Consider the following 19,289-nt stretch of genomic DNA (forward strand, 5'->3'; position numbering starts at 1 on the left):
ATCATCATTAGTCTTTGTAAAGGAGTGCTCTATCTCCATTTAACTTAATCCGTAATTGCTCTAACTCCATTTTAACCAATAGAATGCACAGTTACATGCATGTGATCACAACAAAATATGGCGGATAGGCATAGTTGTAGCATGTTTGAAATATACTTAGAATGCCTACCTACACGACATGCATAGGTGGGATTGCTTATACAGGTCATTTTATTACTTATACAAACATATAGCATTCTCAATTAAGCTGTAGGCAAGAAAATACATGCAAGATTTGCAACAGACCTGTATTGATGTGTATTTCGGATAGAAACTATTTTCGTCATTCCGAAGCTGTGTCTTAAGAAATACCACTGAATATAATAACGGTATTTGCAAACATGTTTCCGAGAAGCAAATTTGCGATAGTAAGTTGTCTATTAAGAGCAGCAGAAATAAAACCAAAAACAGAACATATTTTACTTTACAAAGTTACAGTAAGGCGCCAACTAATTTTCTTGTTGATCACTTTTTTTAGCTATGCAAATTTTGCTGAATGCAGCATTCGTAAGACAACAAGAACTGGCAGTACAATATCCCTGCTTTCAGACACAAAAATCCTATCGTTAAACTTGCAACAGAGAAAATTGAAAATTAAATACTTAAAAAACAATTACAAATATCAAACAAGGAATGCAATGCTGAAATTCAACTCACTAAATGAAAGTACGTACATGAAGAAACTGTGAGGAATAGAAAAAAACGATTGTATTTGTGAGAGAGAATAGATATATATGTTTCTTAGAATTTTAAGTAGTCAATACTTATTACAAATGGTTGGTGTGAATCAAAATCAATGCCACAAAACTATTCAAGTATAACATGATGTAACTGTACCAAATATGAAACATGTGTGCTGTGACTGCAAATTTTAATTGCAAAATAAATGCTATGAATTCTTGTTATGATACTCAGTATTAAGTTGAAATGTATGCCACCAGATTTGACAACGACATGCAGAAACTAAATGGAATATATACAATAAGATTAGTATGAAATGTGTGACCGGGACATATTATTTGCGATGTAATATCTTTGAGCCTTAATTTAATTGTCAGAATTATGTGAAAAGTTAACAAGAGGCCTAAATGGCCTAAGTCCTTCAACTGAAGAACGCCATAACCATCTCACATTGCTTCTAACTAGGTTTAATGAAAATCCTTTAACCTGTTCATTATTTTTTATTATCATTTTGCTGTCACACACCAAAGCAAATAACCATCGAAAGAAATCCTCTAAAGTTATTTCTTTTTCAACTTTAGTGGCCCCTAAAAGGGCCAAAGTGTCCCTATTTGAATAGATTTGATATAAGACAAAACATGGTAAAAGACCTTATAATGATGCTCTGGACAAGGTTTTATGAAGACCCATTCAGGAGTTGTAGAGGAATTTAGTAAAAGGTATCTCTATTTTGCAACTCTAGCCCCTAAAAGAGGCCACACTAATTGAATAAATTAGTTAAAGGACCTAATAAAAGTTTGATGAAGATCCATCAAGCGGTTGAGAAGTAGTCATTTAAAGGCATTTGTAGCTTTAGGTCTAGTGGCCCCTTAGAGGGCCATGCGCTCCCCCACCCCAACCCACAATTAAAAAAAATTGAGGGGGCAATATAATGATGCTACGGACCGAGAATGATGACAGTCAATTGAGTGGTTCATTAGAAGTTGTCATTAAAGGGATTTTTGATTTTAGCCCTAGAATGTGCAAACAGTCTCCGTTTGAATAAAATTGAGAGAGAGCCCTCTAATGATGCCACCGTCCAGCGATTCATGACCAAAAAGTATTTCTATTTGTAGCTCTAGTTGCCCCTAAGAGGGGCAAAGTGCCCTTAATCAAACAAATTTGAGAAAGGACCTTTTACTGGTCTCTAGACCAAGTTTGCTGAATATCCATAAAATGGTTTATGAGTAGTCGTTTAAAGGTATCTCTATTTTGAACCCTAACAGCCCCTGAAAGGGACCAAGTGCCCCTAACAGAACAATTTTGGTGAAGATTCTTATAATGAAGCTACAAATCAAGTTTGAAAAAGATCCATTGAGTGGTTCATGAGATAAAATCATTTAAGTGAATTTCTAATTTTAGCTCTGGTAACCCCTCAAATGGGCCAATCGTCCCCATCTGAACCAGTTTGGGAGAGGATTTTATAATTATGCTACAGACTATGTTTGATAAAGATCCATCAAGCGGTTTATGAGAAGTTCCTTAAATGTTTTTTCTTTTTTTTTGTTCTAGCTGGCAGTAGCTCCCCTTAAAGAGGCCAAGATTAACCATTTGAACAAACTTAATAGAGATCTATCCCAAAATTCTACTGACCAAGTTTTGGTATAAATGTAACCAGTAGTTTCAGAGGAGAAATTTTTTAAGTACAATGTTGACGCAGGAATACGGACGATGGACGCCGTACAATCCACCTATACTAATAGCTAAAAAGAGACATGAATATAACATTGAGTGTGTTGTGTAAAAGAGAACTGGTGTGACTGACAAGTACAGTTACATGCAAAAATTGAACATAATATAAAAACTGTCGTTTTGTGAAAGAATGCAATTATTACTGAGAATATTAATTTTAGTTGCAAAGACAATGTCATTAGGTATTGTTATAATGCTTAGTATTATGTCAAACTTAATGCCAACTGATAACAAAACACGGAAAATCTTACTCAGCGTAATGAAAAGCTAGTTCTATTTGGCAAATAGAATAGTAACGACTAAAAAAGATTTTAGATCTTTGTTCATTGTTGACAATAATTATTGCGGTTACTGAGTAATTAAACTCCAAAATCTGTTGTTTAACACAATAATTCAATATGGTTTACGAATACCCATCTGCAAATAAGTAGGTCAAATGTGCCTACTTTAATAGCCAATTATGTCTATAGCGTAGCAGTTCAGTTAACCCTGAACAATACGGACAGCATGGTAAAACCAATCCAAATCGGTCCAAATCTTCCGACTTTGAACACCTGCCCCTCACCACTGTTTGAAACCTCGCTTTTTCATGTGAGGAAGCCATCCAGTTGACATGAAGAAAGTCATATACCCAGGTATCCACGCGTGCCAAAAAAATGCAACTAGAGTCCTCCTCCTCAAAGAAAATCTTGAAAGTTGCAATATGGCCTATGATATTATGTCGGTTTGATGATACTAAAACCAAATCCAATCCTCCTTTAATTTCAAAATGAGTACAGTGACTGTCATTACTGTTTAAGAGCTCTTGCACTATTTTCAATATACAATTGTAATAAATATCATCTTGCTCTATGTCCAATTTTGTAAATTCACAGTGCTCTATCTCCCGATAGAGCAATACACCTTTAACATTTTTTTCTTTTTTTTGTCTCAAATTTGCTCTATCTCTCTATAGTGAAAAATGTATAAATGCAAAAAAGTAAAAATGAAATGTATTTAAAAGCATTTACAGTCTGAAAGAACTAAGCACAAGGAACAAGTAGATATATTTATCATCATTTTCGCCTTAGAAATAAAGAAACTAGACGAGAGTTAAACTTTGGAAGCGATTTTCGCCACGTTTAAAAAATGGTAGATAGAGCATCGTTCCACTCACACGACGATTTATGAAAGGGTAAAACACAAGAAAGAGTGATGTGAAAGACGAATGTTGCTTGTTTTTATTTTTATCAGATGTTATTGCATATATATTCTGCATCTATATTCTACAGATAAATAACAATTAAAATATTCTTATTAAGCCTTTACCTGCTTCTAAATGTCACGCTATTGTAAAACAATATCGGCGCTCAACTAAGGCACAACTGCACCCTTTAACAAAGTTTAAGTACTGAAGATTATATCGAAAACTCTACACTTTTGCTCTGTTCAAAGAGCTATAAAATATATCATTTTTATTGCTCTTTGCTCCATTAAATGACGAGCGTCCGCCCCACCACCAAAAAGATAATCCCCCCCCCCAATTAATGTATTGATTTTTGACACTTGGCGATTTCGCTAATTGACAATACACGTGTCCCTAGTAACGCTCTGTCGATTACCGCCGTTTCGCCTCTCCAATTTTTGCATGAGTGTAGAAAGTTGATAAAAATATCTGGACATTTTCAAAATATTCAAAATATTTGAAACACCGTCTTGCCGTTACTGGCCGAATTATTGGGGCGGCCCCAGTCGTTACGCATCTGCGAAAGCATCTGTACAAATCCTCGTGCAACATAGTGTAAACTTAAAGACAACAGCATTTCAATCAATAAAATGCAAAACACAGGAAATAACCAATTTATCTGTAGGCAATAAAATTTATGATTCTCTGACAATAATTAGGCTACATGTCAAGTATACAGGGGTTTTATGGACCCTTATCAGACTGGACCAGACAAGATCTTGTATATTGGGGATTAAAATGTCTGGTAATTGGTGGGTGGGGGGGGGGGGGGTCACTTATATAAGAGATTTTCTTTGCCTTTAATGAATGTGCGAGTCGAATGTTTTGGTCTAAAATATATTATACATTCAATCAAACAAGAAGCTGCGTTTATAAAAAGCAAAACATGCCCCGGGTTTATGATAAAAGGTGTTGTTTAAAGGTATTTAGTTTAAGGTAAAGATAATAATATGAAGGTCAGTGTCATCTATATATAGGTTACTTTGTATGACTTGCCACAAGGTTTGTTGCGTGTAACTATGAACTAGATTGCGGCTGTTCTTTTTGATCTCTCTGTTGACCCTTTAGCCACGTAAAAGAAAAATAGCCACATTAAAGCTTATGCAATGAATGACATCAAAGAAAAAGTGCGGTTACATCTTGTCCCTCTAGTATGCAATGTAAGCACGGACTATGGAACAAACGAAGAGTTCAGTCGCTATAGCCAGTGGCATGAAAATGAAAATTTAAGCAGAACTTTGCGAAATAAGTAAAAGGTTATAGGACAGATTTTTACAACATGTTTTCGTTTAACTATTAACTTGTGATCTTTTTAAATAGAAGACAGACAAACAGACAGACAGGCAGATACTTTTTATTTACATTCAGGTTCAGAATCTACAGCATGTATACATGAGACCAATATGATTTATTGTATTACTAAATGTGGGTGTATATACATAGCAATTATATTAAAACAAACATTTATATGGTGATTTTTTGTTGTTGTTGCTTGTAAATGGGGACAGTGGCACCAGCGTGTTTGTTCCACGTGCACATGATTAATAGGCTGAACACCACTAAATCCGGCTGTTCTTTATTTTATATAAAATTCATTCACTTTAAAACAAACGGGTTTTCGACATTTTCTAGCATATCAGATTTTCAGAGACTTACATTTCCATAACGAACTATATCGCTACTTAAGAAAAACAAAAAAAAAAAAAAAAAAGGGGGTGTTAACTTTTATATAAGAAAGCTACAGTTCGCTAAATACAATCCACTAAATTTACTCCTTTTCGCTTCTTTCAATTTTTCTTTTCAAAACATTAGATTCTTACGCCGCCATTTTTACATAGAATGCGGTAGGAACATGCCGATTTCGATGGAAAGCAAAGTTATACATACTGAAACGCGGTAGGGTAAAAGTAAACACGTTGCTGTTGAGAAAAAGGCACTAGGAAAGGATAAAAGATTAGTACTATTTATATTTGGACTACTTACATTCTATTTGGTAGTGATCAGCCTTAAACACTTTGCATTGATTCGTACACGTTACACGTTACATATATATATATATATATATATATATATATATATGGTTTATTTATGTCTTATTCATTTACAAGCATAGAAATTTACATATAACCTAAAACAATTGTAAATGACCGTTCTAACAAGAACTACAAGAGACAATATACAAATTATTCAGATTAAAGTACCATTTAACTTACAAATTCATAATAAGAGTTAATATATAAAAACACGTGTACTATATTCCGTGGCATTTATGGATAAAAATATCAGGTATCAAACAAGGTATGAAAGGTTGGCAGTGACCAAGTAAGTACATGAGTACATGTGCAAATGTTTGGTGAGTACATGAATGTAAGAATGTTGTGTAGCTGACAGAGTGAGTACATAAATGTACGGATGTCGAATAAGTGACCGAGTGTGTACACGAGTGTACGTATATCCAAATGGTTACATGAATGTATATATTTGTTTAATTAATTTTATGAATAACACTATTAACTGTTTTCCTTCCAAAGTAAGACCATTCCCATGTATAATAAAATATATACTACCTTGCCAATTAAATGAATAACAGATTGACCAAAAACAATTGCGTACAACAAGTTAGGTGATACATCCATTTACTTTTATATTACTAGTTAGACACTCGAATCTATTAACATGTATCCAAAAGTTTGATTATCCACGTCATGGGAATAATATTACCATGAAAATAAAACCAGTCTACTGCGACCTGATTGCAATTTACTCTGCTTAACTTATTTAACAATATGATTAAAACTTTTGGGAACTCTGTTAGACATGACAACAACAACATATGGAGTTGTCGAAAAAAATATGCTAAAACTGATTTAACTAAGAAACTGATATTGTCTGTTACAGGTGTACCAAAAAAAGTACTCCAATGGGAAATGTTGTAAAATACTAAGTATCATTTCCGATTAAATCAGAAATGAAGAGAGCAACAGATTTCTTCAAATACCTAGTAAAAGGATTTTCTTAGCGTAAAACAGTTATATACAGCTGTACAGTAATTAAAAGCAACAACTGACTTCATAAAATATTATCACATTGAGCTCTATTAATGTATCTCAAAAGGTTTAAAACTTGTTAAGATATCAGACATGACTATGCTACATATTTTTTTTTTAAATACAACCAATTATTTCTAACTTTTAATATTTCAAAACAGGTTTTGGCTAATCTTGTCAATTCTGGGTGGTTAAACAAGTATTTTAGTTTTTCAGACTCGTTTAGACTACTAAAATCTACTAGGTATAACTCATTTACCTTGGCAATTAGCTGTTGCCTTTCCAACCTATAAACAGGACAGTCGAGCAATACATGCTTTTCATTTTCAACTGCACCAACACAGAACGGACAGACCCGCTCATGCTCAGGTGTATTAGTATAACGTCCTAGTTCTATCTTCAACGGGGCTACGCCACATCTAAATTTAGCTAAAGATGATATGTGAGCTAATGGCATAGTAATTTTACAATAATGCTCCGTTTCGTAAGTATTCTTAAAAAGCTTGCACGTTCTAAGCTTTCTCATTGTCTGATTAACATCAGTATTCCATTTAACCAAATGTTCATGAAATAACACCTTATCTAGTTCATCTATGAATTTACTATGTGAAAATGGTAAATGTAAGTAAGCATCTAAACTAAGTGATTTTAACTTCTCCTGCACTGTAAATGACCAATTTCTACACCTAGTATTCCCTTTACTCAATGCCCAATTAAACACTTTGCAATTTATTCTAGCAGAATCATACCTTAAACACATATTCCAATGATTACAGACTGATTTCAGTTGATCAACTATAATAGGCTTCCAACCCATGTCATCTTGCACTGCAGCATTTGGTGTGTACTTCCCCGTGCCCATGAAGAATCTCATTGCCCTGTGGTGTATTGCATTATTACATGAAAATGTGCGCACACCCCAGACAGAGGCCCCATATGTTATAACTGGGACTACATATGAGTAGTATAACTTTGTATAGACACTATAGGGCAAGCCACCACTATTTTTGAAGCGATCAATGAGAAGCCCAAGGGCACGACCAGCACTCTGAGCAACCACTTTTGCTGTTACATTATAGTCGAGATGCTCAGTTAGTGTAATGCCAAGGTATACATATCTACTGACATACTCAATATCATAGTCACCACATTTAAAAACGAAATCAGACTGTTGTACAGAAATGGGCATAAAGTGCACAACTTTGCTTTTACTAACATTAACAAACATGCCATTACTTGTACACCAATCATTGAGAATTGATAACATGAGCTAAAGATCACTTTCATTTTCCTCTATTGAAACAATATCATCAGCGTACAATAAAATACAGATCCGTTCATTACCGATATCAATACCTTTTCTAGTATTCTTTAACAAAACTGCCAAATCATTGATGTATAAATTAAACAGCACAGTTGATAATGAACAGCCCTGACGGAGACCGGTGTTTACAGAGAACCAATCCGTATAATGGCCATTGATTCAAATACAAGATGAAATATCATGATACAACGACCTTACCGCAAAGAGCATTTTGGACGACATGCCAATATCAACTAATTTATTCCAAAGACAATCATGATTCACTGAATCAAAGGCTTTACGAAAGTCAATGAAGGCACAGAATGTAGCCTGTCTATTTTTCTTGCGTGTGTCAATGATATTCGTCAAGCTTGAGACACGGTCAATGGTACTGCGCTTTCTACGGAAACCGTTTTGCTCTTCGACAATAAGATCGTAAGTATCAGTCCATTTTACAATTCTCTCATTTAAAATTCTCATGCACTCCTTGATATACAATGCACATCATGATTTCAACTTCCTAGTATTTTTTGAAATACGCATTTGGCCGGGAAAAATTAAGTACAAAAGGGAGATGATTTTAAATGCTTTCAACGTAGGTACTGTTCTTCTGTACTGCTTTCCATCTCATAAATTTGATAAAAGTTACATTGTCCGAGATGTTCTTAGTATTTTTGGACAAAAATAATAGCTACATAAATGGAAATAATCTGAATACTTCAACACAAGATTTCAGTTTCTTGTACAATGCACTTCGTCTCAGCGCTATCTGTGTGCATCTTAAGTTTCAATGAAATTTCGGCTGTACCATTAGGATTTAAACTTAGGTATAGAAAATGTGACCGAAGGTCAAATAGATAGACAGAAAGCGATATCTCAACTTAAAATATTCTACTTTATTGGTACTATGAAATATATCATATCGGTACAGAACACAATAACAAGTAAAACAAGAGCCATGTTAGACATGGCCAATCCCCCCGCCGGGCATATTATAATTGAAGGCTAAAGTTCCTGACAAGTTAGTGTCTGAAAGTATTAATTTTGGGGAAAGCTTTGAAGAACCGTTTAGTTGTGGTCTGCGTCAGGGGTTTTAAAGATGTGAAAGAAAGAATAAGTCAGTGGTGAGGTGGTTTACTGCTAAATTTTATGAATTTTCATGAACAGTACAGCTATGATGTTTTTCTATATGACTACTGTAAAAAGAAAGAATGGAAAGCTAACAGGGAACAAGAGTGCCAGAATGTCACAATATACGCCCGTCACAGCAAATTTCTGTACTCTAGCAGCTGTATTTGCAAATGGAATTTTAATTTTGTGGTTGTTTAGTAATCATTGTAAGTCTTTTGTTTTTCCAAGTCCATAAAAAAACTCCTTATCAGGTAGAGATATCTTAAAATACACCTAAAATTGGAAAGTAACATCCATGTTGTACCACTGAAAAGTGGTCTTGTTTTTTCCCTACGGTCAGTTGTAAAAATGTTACAATATAAGTTATTTATAGTAACAACTAAGGGAAGTTAATCTTAAAAAAAAAAAAAAAAAAAAAAGAAAAATTGCAAGTTCTCACAAAAATCTTTACCAGGTAGAGATTGGTCAAAATACACCTCAAAATTGGATGTAGCATGCATGTTGTACTACAGAAAAGTGGTCTCGATTTTTCCCTACGACTAGTAATGAAAAAGTTACAATAAAAGCTATTTAAAGTAACAACAAAGGGAAGTAATTCTAAGGATGGGAACTGCGCATGACACTTCGTCTCAGGATGGTGTATAATTGTGCCAAGTAACATCAAAACCCCTCCATGCATGAAGAAGAAATGCTTCGGACAAAGTCATTCTTGTATCTGACATTTGGCCTCTAAGTGTGACCTTGACCTTAGATCTAGGGACCTGGATCTTGCGCATGACACTCTGTCTCGTGGTGGTGAACATTTGTGCCAAGTTATATCAAAATCCATCTATGCATGAAGAAGAAATGCTCCGGACAAGGTTTTCACTCTTGTATCCTATGACCTCTAAGTGTGACCTTGACCTTAGACCTAGGGACTTGGTTCTTGCGCATGACACTCTGCCTCGTGGTGGTGAACATTTGTGCCAAGATATATCAAAATCCCTCCATGCATGAAAAAGATATGCACTGGACAAAATTTTTAAAGAAAATATGATAAAGGGGAATAACTCAAATAATAGGCAAGGTAGAGTTATTGTTCTTGCACACTGCACTTCCTCCCAATGTGTTCTATCAGTGTATAAAGTTTGAAGAAAATCCCTCCAGTACTTTTGGAGTTATGCTCCGGACAAAATGTTTTAAGAAAATATGATAAAGGGGAATAACTCAAAAAATAGGCAAGGTAGAGTTATTGTTCTTGCACACTGCACTTCCTCCCAATGTGTTCTATCAGTGTATGAAGTTTGAAGAAAATCCCTCCAGTACTTTTGGAGTTATGCTCCGGACAAAATATTTTAAGAAAATAAGATAAAGGGGAATAACTCAAAAAATAGGCAAGGTAGAGTTATTGTTCTTGCACACTGCACTTCCTCCTAATGTGTTCTATCAGTGTATGAAGTTTGAAGAAAATCCCTCCAGTACTTTTGGAGTTATGCTCCGGACAATGATCGTTGCGGACGCACGCACGCACGCACGAACGCACGGACGAAGAGCATTTCTAATATCCCCTTCGCCTTTGGCGGAGTTATAATAAAACCAGTGCAGCTACATTTATATCTTTTAAATACGACATGTGATAAAAGTCGATGTACCTTAACACCACAAAACATTGTTAAGTAATGAATTAGTTTTATAACATCAGTATAATTTCTGTAATAAGCAACTTCTACGATGATGCGTTTTTCAGTTATAGAAATTAAAAAAAAAGTATTTGTCTGGTGCAGTTATATCTATCATTCAGTGATTTAGCTGCGACAATGAAACTATTGATTTTTGTAGAATCCAGCTATTTATTTGTTTTAGGTCCGCCCGCTTAGCCCAAATAGGGAGAACGCAGATCTAGGTATCGCGGAGTCGTGAGTTCGATTGCTGTGCGAGGCGTGTGCTCTCCGTGGCGATCTGATAAAATGCATTATACCTGAAATCATTGTCCTCCACCTCTGATTTATGTGGGGAAGTTGGCAAGTACTTGCGGAGATAAGGTTTGTAAATCAATGAACACCGGTTAGGTTAATTGTCTGTCATTACATGACTGAAACACTGTTTCTACGGCGCTAAGCTCAAAACAAACCAACAAATAAACTTATGTTTTAACTGAAAACTATTGATTTTATACCATCGGAAATTTTCGAACTTTTATGAATGGCACATTAAAAAGAAATCAAGGCAAAATCGGTCGTACAATAAATTTAGCATACGATCTTATCCTTTTAATAACTGATTTTTTTTTTTAAAGGAAAAGGTTCAATGAAATTCAGCATTGTAAAACTATTTGTTTCAAACGTGCAGACTTGCAACTCTGTTGGTATACAGACATTAACAAATAAGAAAATGGTGCAAACAAAATGGTAGAAAATAACAGATTCAAATAGATCGCAGTTTTGGCTTTGTAGAAATACATTCCTTTCTTTTGATGTATTGTTTTGGCTGAAATTATTTAACAGATCTATCCCTGAAATGTTGGTAGCGTTTTCGTCGTAAAAAATCTTAACTTGTCATGGAAAATAGGTCATTCTTTCGATTTGTATACTGCACTGACAACATTCCTTAAGATAAGGTAACTAAGTCACAGTCTTTTCAAATGGTTCCCGGTGTGTGCCTTACTCAGTGTGCGCTGCAGCCACTGGAAGTTCTTCTATTTCTTATAAATAAAAGAAGAGCCTACAGCTATTTAGTGTGTCAATACCTCAGTAAACTGTCCTTGTGGTTACCTTCGCGTTGGTATCAGCTCGAAGCGATAGGCAGTGTATTCGTCTTCCAATATGAATTGTCTTCTGCAGTAGTGACTTCGCACATGAATTGTAAACGAATTTTAATTTAAACAAGCTTAGCTTTGTAGAAAACGTTAGTATGCGGCCGTTGTCGATTCAACGTCGTGAACACTTATTTTAACATCGCTCTACTATTAGGACAAAATTACATCACAGAAAGTGGAATCATTAGCCATGATAGCTCAGTCGTAGGGCGTTCGACTTTAGATCGAGAGCATCGGAGTTTGAGCCGCACCGGATGGAGAGACAGATAAATGGAGGTCACAGTTAGGCAGAGTAGCTGGTCCAGCGAATTTATTCCTGAAAGATAAGATCTTCAGATGACGGCAAAAAAAATGCAGCTGGTCCAATGCAGAGGCTTTATTTCTTAGCGGAAACTTCTTAATCAAGTCTATTTTTTCCACATTTGAGATCATCAGACTTTATCGTAGATTTTCATTTAAAACTCTATCTTAATATCGTCCCGCCAAGGCGGACCAAAAACAGTAAAATCGGCTACCACACCATAATTTCAAAGAGTTTCCTGACCGTGATTTTGCAGCTGCTTCCGATAAAATATGCATGCAAATATCATTTTTCCTGTCGTGCAAAAGTAGACTTCCTTTCTCACACTGCCAGATGTCAGCTTCTTTGAGTATTGTGTTACTTTGAATAGCATCATTTGAATGTAGACGTAAATATTGTATCATCGTTTCTCCAAAGAGACACAACTGTTTACTCGCCATTCCTAAAGACTTCCACTTCGATTTATCCACCAGTTTTATGAAGTAATATTCTGAAGATTTAAGTCTCAAATACCAATTCAATTCAACATTTTGATGTTTATCCGCATGACCGGTTTTTGCGTTTAGATGACCTGTAAAAAGAACAATAATGTTGTAAACATTTTATGACATACGCCCAGTAAATGAGTAACAGAAAAATAAACTAAAATACAGACTTACACTATAAAGTAGAATCAGGTACAGAACGAATTACTGCATTATCCTTTTACACAATAAGAGCACCGCCTTACGGATGCAGATGTTCATCTGAATTGTTTGTTTCTGTATAAAAAGAAATATAAACCTAGCCATGATTCTCTAAGTCCTATAAACCTAGCCATGATTCTCTAAGTCCGAAGCAATGCAGAGTTACGGTACTTGCTGTGCAGTGTCAACTAATGGCGAATAACTGCTCCAGGTTTTAAATTGATAGATTTGACCGTAAAGGAGAAAAGTTGACCTTAACGCAAAACTTAACTTAGAAATCAGTGTAATAGGCTTTGAAAGCGAACAGCATGGATCCTGGCAAGACTGCGCGGATGCTAGTCACAAACGCGGCACTATGTTGGTTTTCTCATGGCGAAGCTTATTTTATTAAATAAAAATATTCTTGAATCAAACAAGTCTATGTTCAAAAACACATTCATACGTCCTTTTGAAAGGTAATCATATTTCACACATTGATAAAATTGGTCGTAAATATTTGTACTGGATTACACAAGATGACACGTGTTATCAATGTTTATCTCTAATCAGCGTGATTTTATATTGTTGATTGCATTATGTTTGGCGGTGACACGTGAAACGTAATTATTTATGTCATATATCACCCTTTGCGCCTTTAATTAAATAAATACGGGTATGAAATTACCCGTGCGCACGCCAAACTTCAATAACATATGAAATCGTTTTGTGTAAACGTATTTTATTTTCCTTTCGTAAGTTAAATATTTGTGTCATTCATGATTGAATTCTGTCAAAAATCCTTCAAAATAATACCTTTACCTTTAAAAAACAAACAAAAAAAAAAACAAAACATTCCGGTTATGTAAAGTTTATTCCGGTGTATTCCGGTATTTTAGGTGCGTTCTGGTTTAATGTGTGATCGGAGATAAGAGCTGTAAAAGTAAATTTTATACCCGTGTAAAATTCTTTAAGAACAGTTTTCATAATAGTTCCTTAAATACACAGGTTGAATATATATCTTGACGATAAAAAGCGAAATATGACTTCACAGAGTAAAACACTGAAAGGAAGTTTTGAAACAAGCAGAATTTTTAGTTCATCATGGCTGTGTGATTTATTGAAGATCAAATTTGCTAAAAAAATCGTATTATAAAAATTAAAGTGTAAGAGCTCTAATCCTGTTGCCTGCGTGGTAGAATAAACAGATAGACAAATGTAGCGTCTTTCTCAATATTTTAGATAACATATTCATATTCTTAATCACTTCTTTTACTGGAATATGAATCAAGTATTATACACATTTTCGACTTGTTCCGCTTTTCACTTTTATACTGAAACTTAAGGTAGTAGACTGGCCAGGTTTTTTTCACTGCATACGGTAGTTGTTTAAAAAAAACAACATAACTTCTCGAACCCGCGCAAAGGTGGAAAACATTACGAAATTATTGAAAGAACGGTAGAAAGACAGCAAACTACACTTATTTTCGCGTTTTACAGCGTCTTTTCGTGATTTAAATTTACGACATCATGAATTACCTCCCTTCACGCGGCAACTGCTTTACTGTGCAGCAGACGTAATGTAAACAAAACAATGTTTTTTTGAACGCTGCTTTTGAGAGAAAAAGGAATAGAATGAGCTAAGCGATGAAAGAGAGGTGGAAGGCGGGTGTTCGAGGAAGTGTAACAGAACCTCCGATTACAACAATGTCAATGGATCTCGATCATTTATATTGTAAGTTATGTTTATGGCAGTGGTTAGGATTACCGATCGTAATCTTAGAATTGGAGGCGTACAGCATTATTTATGTAGGTTTTATTATGTATTTGGTAGATCTACATGTAACTGTTCAAATACTTTCGTAATTCTAGCCTATCCACATTATACATAATACAGGCTTGCCAGCGAAGTTGAAAAAAAGAAAGAATTTTTTCAAGGTCATTGAATTTTCAGGGAATTTTGAAATTGGCAGTGGCTAGGTAGCCGGTTCCGGCTACATAGACCAAATGCCTTGGTATCCAGTTCTGGCTACGTATAGCCTAATTAAGGTCTAGGTAGCCGGCCCTATAATCATTATTATTTGTATACCAACTGTATTTTAGAGGATGATTATATTATTTTGTTATGTGAGTACTATTTTCTATCTTTATGATGCATCTTTTAATCGATAGTCTAGATCACAGATGAAGAGGAATCTGCATTTGTCTCCAAGATGACAGATCAAACTTAGAGCAACTTTTTTTGTTTGAAAAGATACGCAAAGAACAACTCCATTCATGAAACAGTGCTCCCACTGGCATTTAAAGTTGGGGGTGAAAACTGAGTTTTTCTTGCACTTTTGCACCCCCTCACGAAGAGATGTATAACAGATGTTTCCAAAACTGTACCATTCTGGGGGTGAAAAACCCCCATTTGGGGGTTTCTGGGAACACTAATGAAAATGACCCAATATCTGATTGTATACTATGAAAAATATTTCTTAGGATTTAATGGCCCATTTACGAATTATAAACCGGTCGATAGAGAATTTGTTTTACATGCAGGCAAATCAAATATATGTCAGGCATGACACAGTCATTTTCCAACTGACTGCTTAACTCATTCATATTAACCATGGCTAAATGACCCAAATGGCCGATAGAATTTTTGCCTGCCATTCGCGGGTCTGGCCATAGTCTAAGTAATGAGAACTTGAGTTGACCGATTTTACATTATGATATTTTACGTTGTCTTCCCAAGTGTAGGGAGAGTGGATATCGACCATTCAAAAAATATCACGATATTCATCTCTTTGAGTACAATTATTTGGACTAGTCTGGCCAAAGACCTGTGTATAATTGTAGCTTATTTTAAGTAGAGTAACTTCGGGTATATTCGACACCTTAAGCATAAAAACGGTGAAGCAATTTTCGATTCAGAATGACCAGTGCGAACATTTCATGAAAACGAAAGTAGACCTTTTCTGCGTCTTCAGTATAAAACGCTGCCCAGTGTTTGTATCTACATCGTCAGTATGATGGATTTTATTCTGATTGTTGTCGTTATGTAAGTTCGACATCTTTCGGGCAAATTCAGTGCCCTGATGTATTTTAAAAATATACAAGTTGAGCATTAATCATTTTTTGTAGAACTGCATTAAAAACAGCTTATTTCGCAACAGACATAACACATGGTTTTATGCTGACGAGTAGGCTCTAATTTTTCAGATTTCATAACTCGAGCTATAAAAAGAAAAACAAACAATAATCTTTATTGTTCAGTAGCAGGGGCAGCGAAATCTGATTTTGACTTGGGACAACCTGGGCAATACGGACAATTGAATTTGCCGCCCCTGAGTAGATTATACAAACGCTGGCTAATTGTTTCGGGAAACAATATAATATATAGCTTCATTAATGATGTTTATTTATTTATTAGCTGCTGCCTTCTTTTTTGACATGGTACTATTTTCTACCATCTGAACGGCAGGGGCAAGTTTTGCAAGAGTAGCTGCAACACTTCGCATTAATTTGTCTCCACATTTTAATCTGATAGAAGGGTTTTTGTTACCGAAACATGTGGAGTACTGGGCTATGATTGTTTTAAATAACGATCAATGATATGTTCTTATTGTATGCTCTTCAATATATTATGTCTTTGCATGAATTTTTATTGTCTATTGATAATTAATTGTTATTTATTCATATTGGTCCCAGGTGTAATTATGTGCACGCTAATTAAATGTACAGGTGCTTTTTAATGACGTAATTAGCTACATCATCTCACTGGCGCCAGACCAGAAAGAAAATGCATCTGTACATGTTATAACCTGCCCCTAGGTATTCTATAAGAACCATGGTCATGAAGGGAAAAATATACTAACCCGTTTCAATCGCGCATTTCATATCTAAAACACGCAGTTCCATAAATGTGTACTATGGATATCAAACAAGTGGTAATTTATCTTCCATTGTGTACCGGTCACATTTCTTCAATACATCTTATCTTAGAAAAACAACGCGTAGTTTATAGTTATTTCAGCGTTACACAAAAAACTTGCTTGAACTTCCCTGGTGAAGTTCCGTTCTAGGTTACAAAACCATTCTGATTGGCTAATGTGAAAATGTATGTCAATCGTCATTTTACTACACGTGTTCACTAAAATGTGAAAATGCAGCATAAATGTGCAAAATGAATAAAATAAACAGAACAGGTGCAGACCAATGTGCGATTTCAATTTAAAGATTATATACATTGTAAAAGTATGATTTTTTTTTAAATTCTGTGTTTGTTTGTTTACATTTCGCAAAACTCGTGCACACTGCCGTGACCTCTAGACCGGATGTTCATTAGGGAAGGTCAAGCAAGTTTTTTCTTTAACGTTGACGAAAGCATAAATTATGTTGATAATCTCAGCAATACGGAATTATTCAAGGACATTGTGGGTTTTTCCGCACGGATATTAATTCAAGGTGTCGAATATACACGACTGTCGGATTTATCCGAAGTTACTCTTTTTGGTCTGGCCAAAAAACAATCTTTTATTTTATTTTTTTTTTTACTATATTGGATAATCTCCAATATTTTTGTTTCAATCAAATCAGTTTTATATCAGTTTTATATCATTGAAGATAATTTATTTCTATTTCCTATATAAATTATATATATAGATTGTTGTGTCGCGCCTAGCGCCAAAATTTGGCCTAGAGTCACCAAAGTTTACAGGAATGTTCAGTTGTGCAGCTGTGGTTTCGTGTACGGTTTCATTCAGTGTTGTAGGAGTTATGACCCCTTATTCACTTAGTCTCTTGTTTTAGCTCAGATAAACTTGTATTTCATCCTGACCTTCATTTACAAAATATGCAGACATTTTTATACGCCCGAATGGACGTATTATGTGATGCTGTCCGTCCGTCGGTTAGCAATTTCGTGTCCGCTCTGTAACTCTTCAACCCCTTGAAGGATTTCAAAGAAACTTGAGACAAATGTTCACCACACTGAGACGACGTGCAGAGCGCATCTTTTGGATGTCTCATTTCAAGGTCAAGGTCACACTTAGGGGTCAAAAGTCATATGAGTGTGTTTCGTGTCCGCTCTGTAACTCTTGAACTGCTTGAAGGATTTCAAAGAAAATTGGCACAAATGTTCACCACTCTGAGACGACGTGCAGAGCGCATGTTTTGGATGTTTCATTTCAAGGTCAAGGTCACAGGGGTCAAAGGTTATATGAGTATGTTTCGTGTCCGCTCTGTAACTCTTGAACTGCTTGAAGGATTTCAAAGAAACTTGGCACAAATGTTTACCACACTGAGACGAATCGCAGAGCGCTTGTTTCGGATGACTAACTTCAAGGTCAAGGTCACACTTAGGAGTTTAAGGTCATATATGACTTTGCTGTGTCCGCTCTGTAACTCTTGAACTGCTTGAAGGATTTCAAAGAAACTTGGCACAAATGTTCACCACACTGAGACAACGTGCAGAGCGCTTGTTTTGGATGACTAACTTCAAGGTCAAGGTCACACTTAGGGGTCAAAGGTCATATATGACTTTGCTTTGTATATATTGCTATGCACTGCAGTGCTCTTGTTTTTATTTGGCAGATCCCTTTTTGTTCTCTTACAATAAATTTTTATTTAATTACTTCCCTTTTTTTAGCTCACCTGTCACAAAGTGACAAGGTGAGCTTTTGTGATCGCGCGGTGTCCGTCGTCCGTCGTCCGTGCGTGCGTGCGTGCGTCCGTAAACTTTTGCTTGTGACCACTCTAGAGGTCACATTTTTCATGGGATCTTTAAGAAAGTTGATCAGAATATTCATCTTGATGATATCTAGGTCAAGTTCGAAACTGGGTCACGTGCCACCAAAAACTAGGTCAGTAGGTCAAATAATAGAAAAACCTTGTGACCTCTCTAAAGGCCATATTTTTCATGGAATCTGTATGAAAGTTGGGATGAATGTTTATCTTGATGATATCTAGGTCAAGTTCGAAACAGGGTCATGTGCGGTCAAAACTAGGTCAGTATGTCTAAAAATAGAAAAACCTTGTGACCTCTCTAGAGGCCATACTTATGAATGTATCTCCATAAAAATTGGTCAGAATGTTCACCTTGATGATATCTAGGCCAAGTTTGAAACTGGGTCATGTGCCTTAAAAAACTAGGTCAGTAGGTCAAATAATAAAAAAACCTTGTGACCTCTCTAGAGGCCATACTTTTCATGGGATCTGTATGAAAGTTGGTCTGAATGTTCATCTTGCTGATACCTAGGTCAAGTTTGAAACTGGGTCAACTGTGGTCAAAAACTAGGTCAGTATGTCTAAAATTATTAAAATCTTTTGACCTCTCTAGAGGCCATATTTTTCAATGGATCTTCATGAAAATTGATCTGAGTGTTCACC

This window comes from Mercenaria mercenaria, chromosome 8, assembly GCF_021730395.1.
Source record: "Mercenaria mercenaria strain notata chromosome 8, MADL_Memer_1, whole genome shotgun sequence".
In the NCBI taxonomy this organism is placed as follows: domain Eukaryota; kingdom Metazoa; phylum Mollusca; class Bivalvia; order Venerida; family Veneridae; genus Mercenaria; species Mercenaria mercenaria.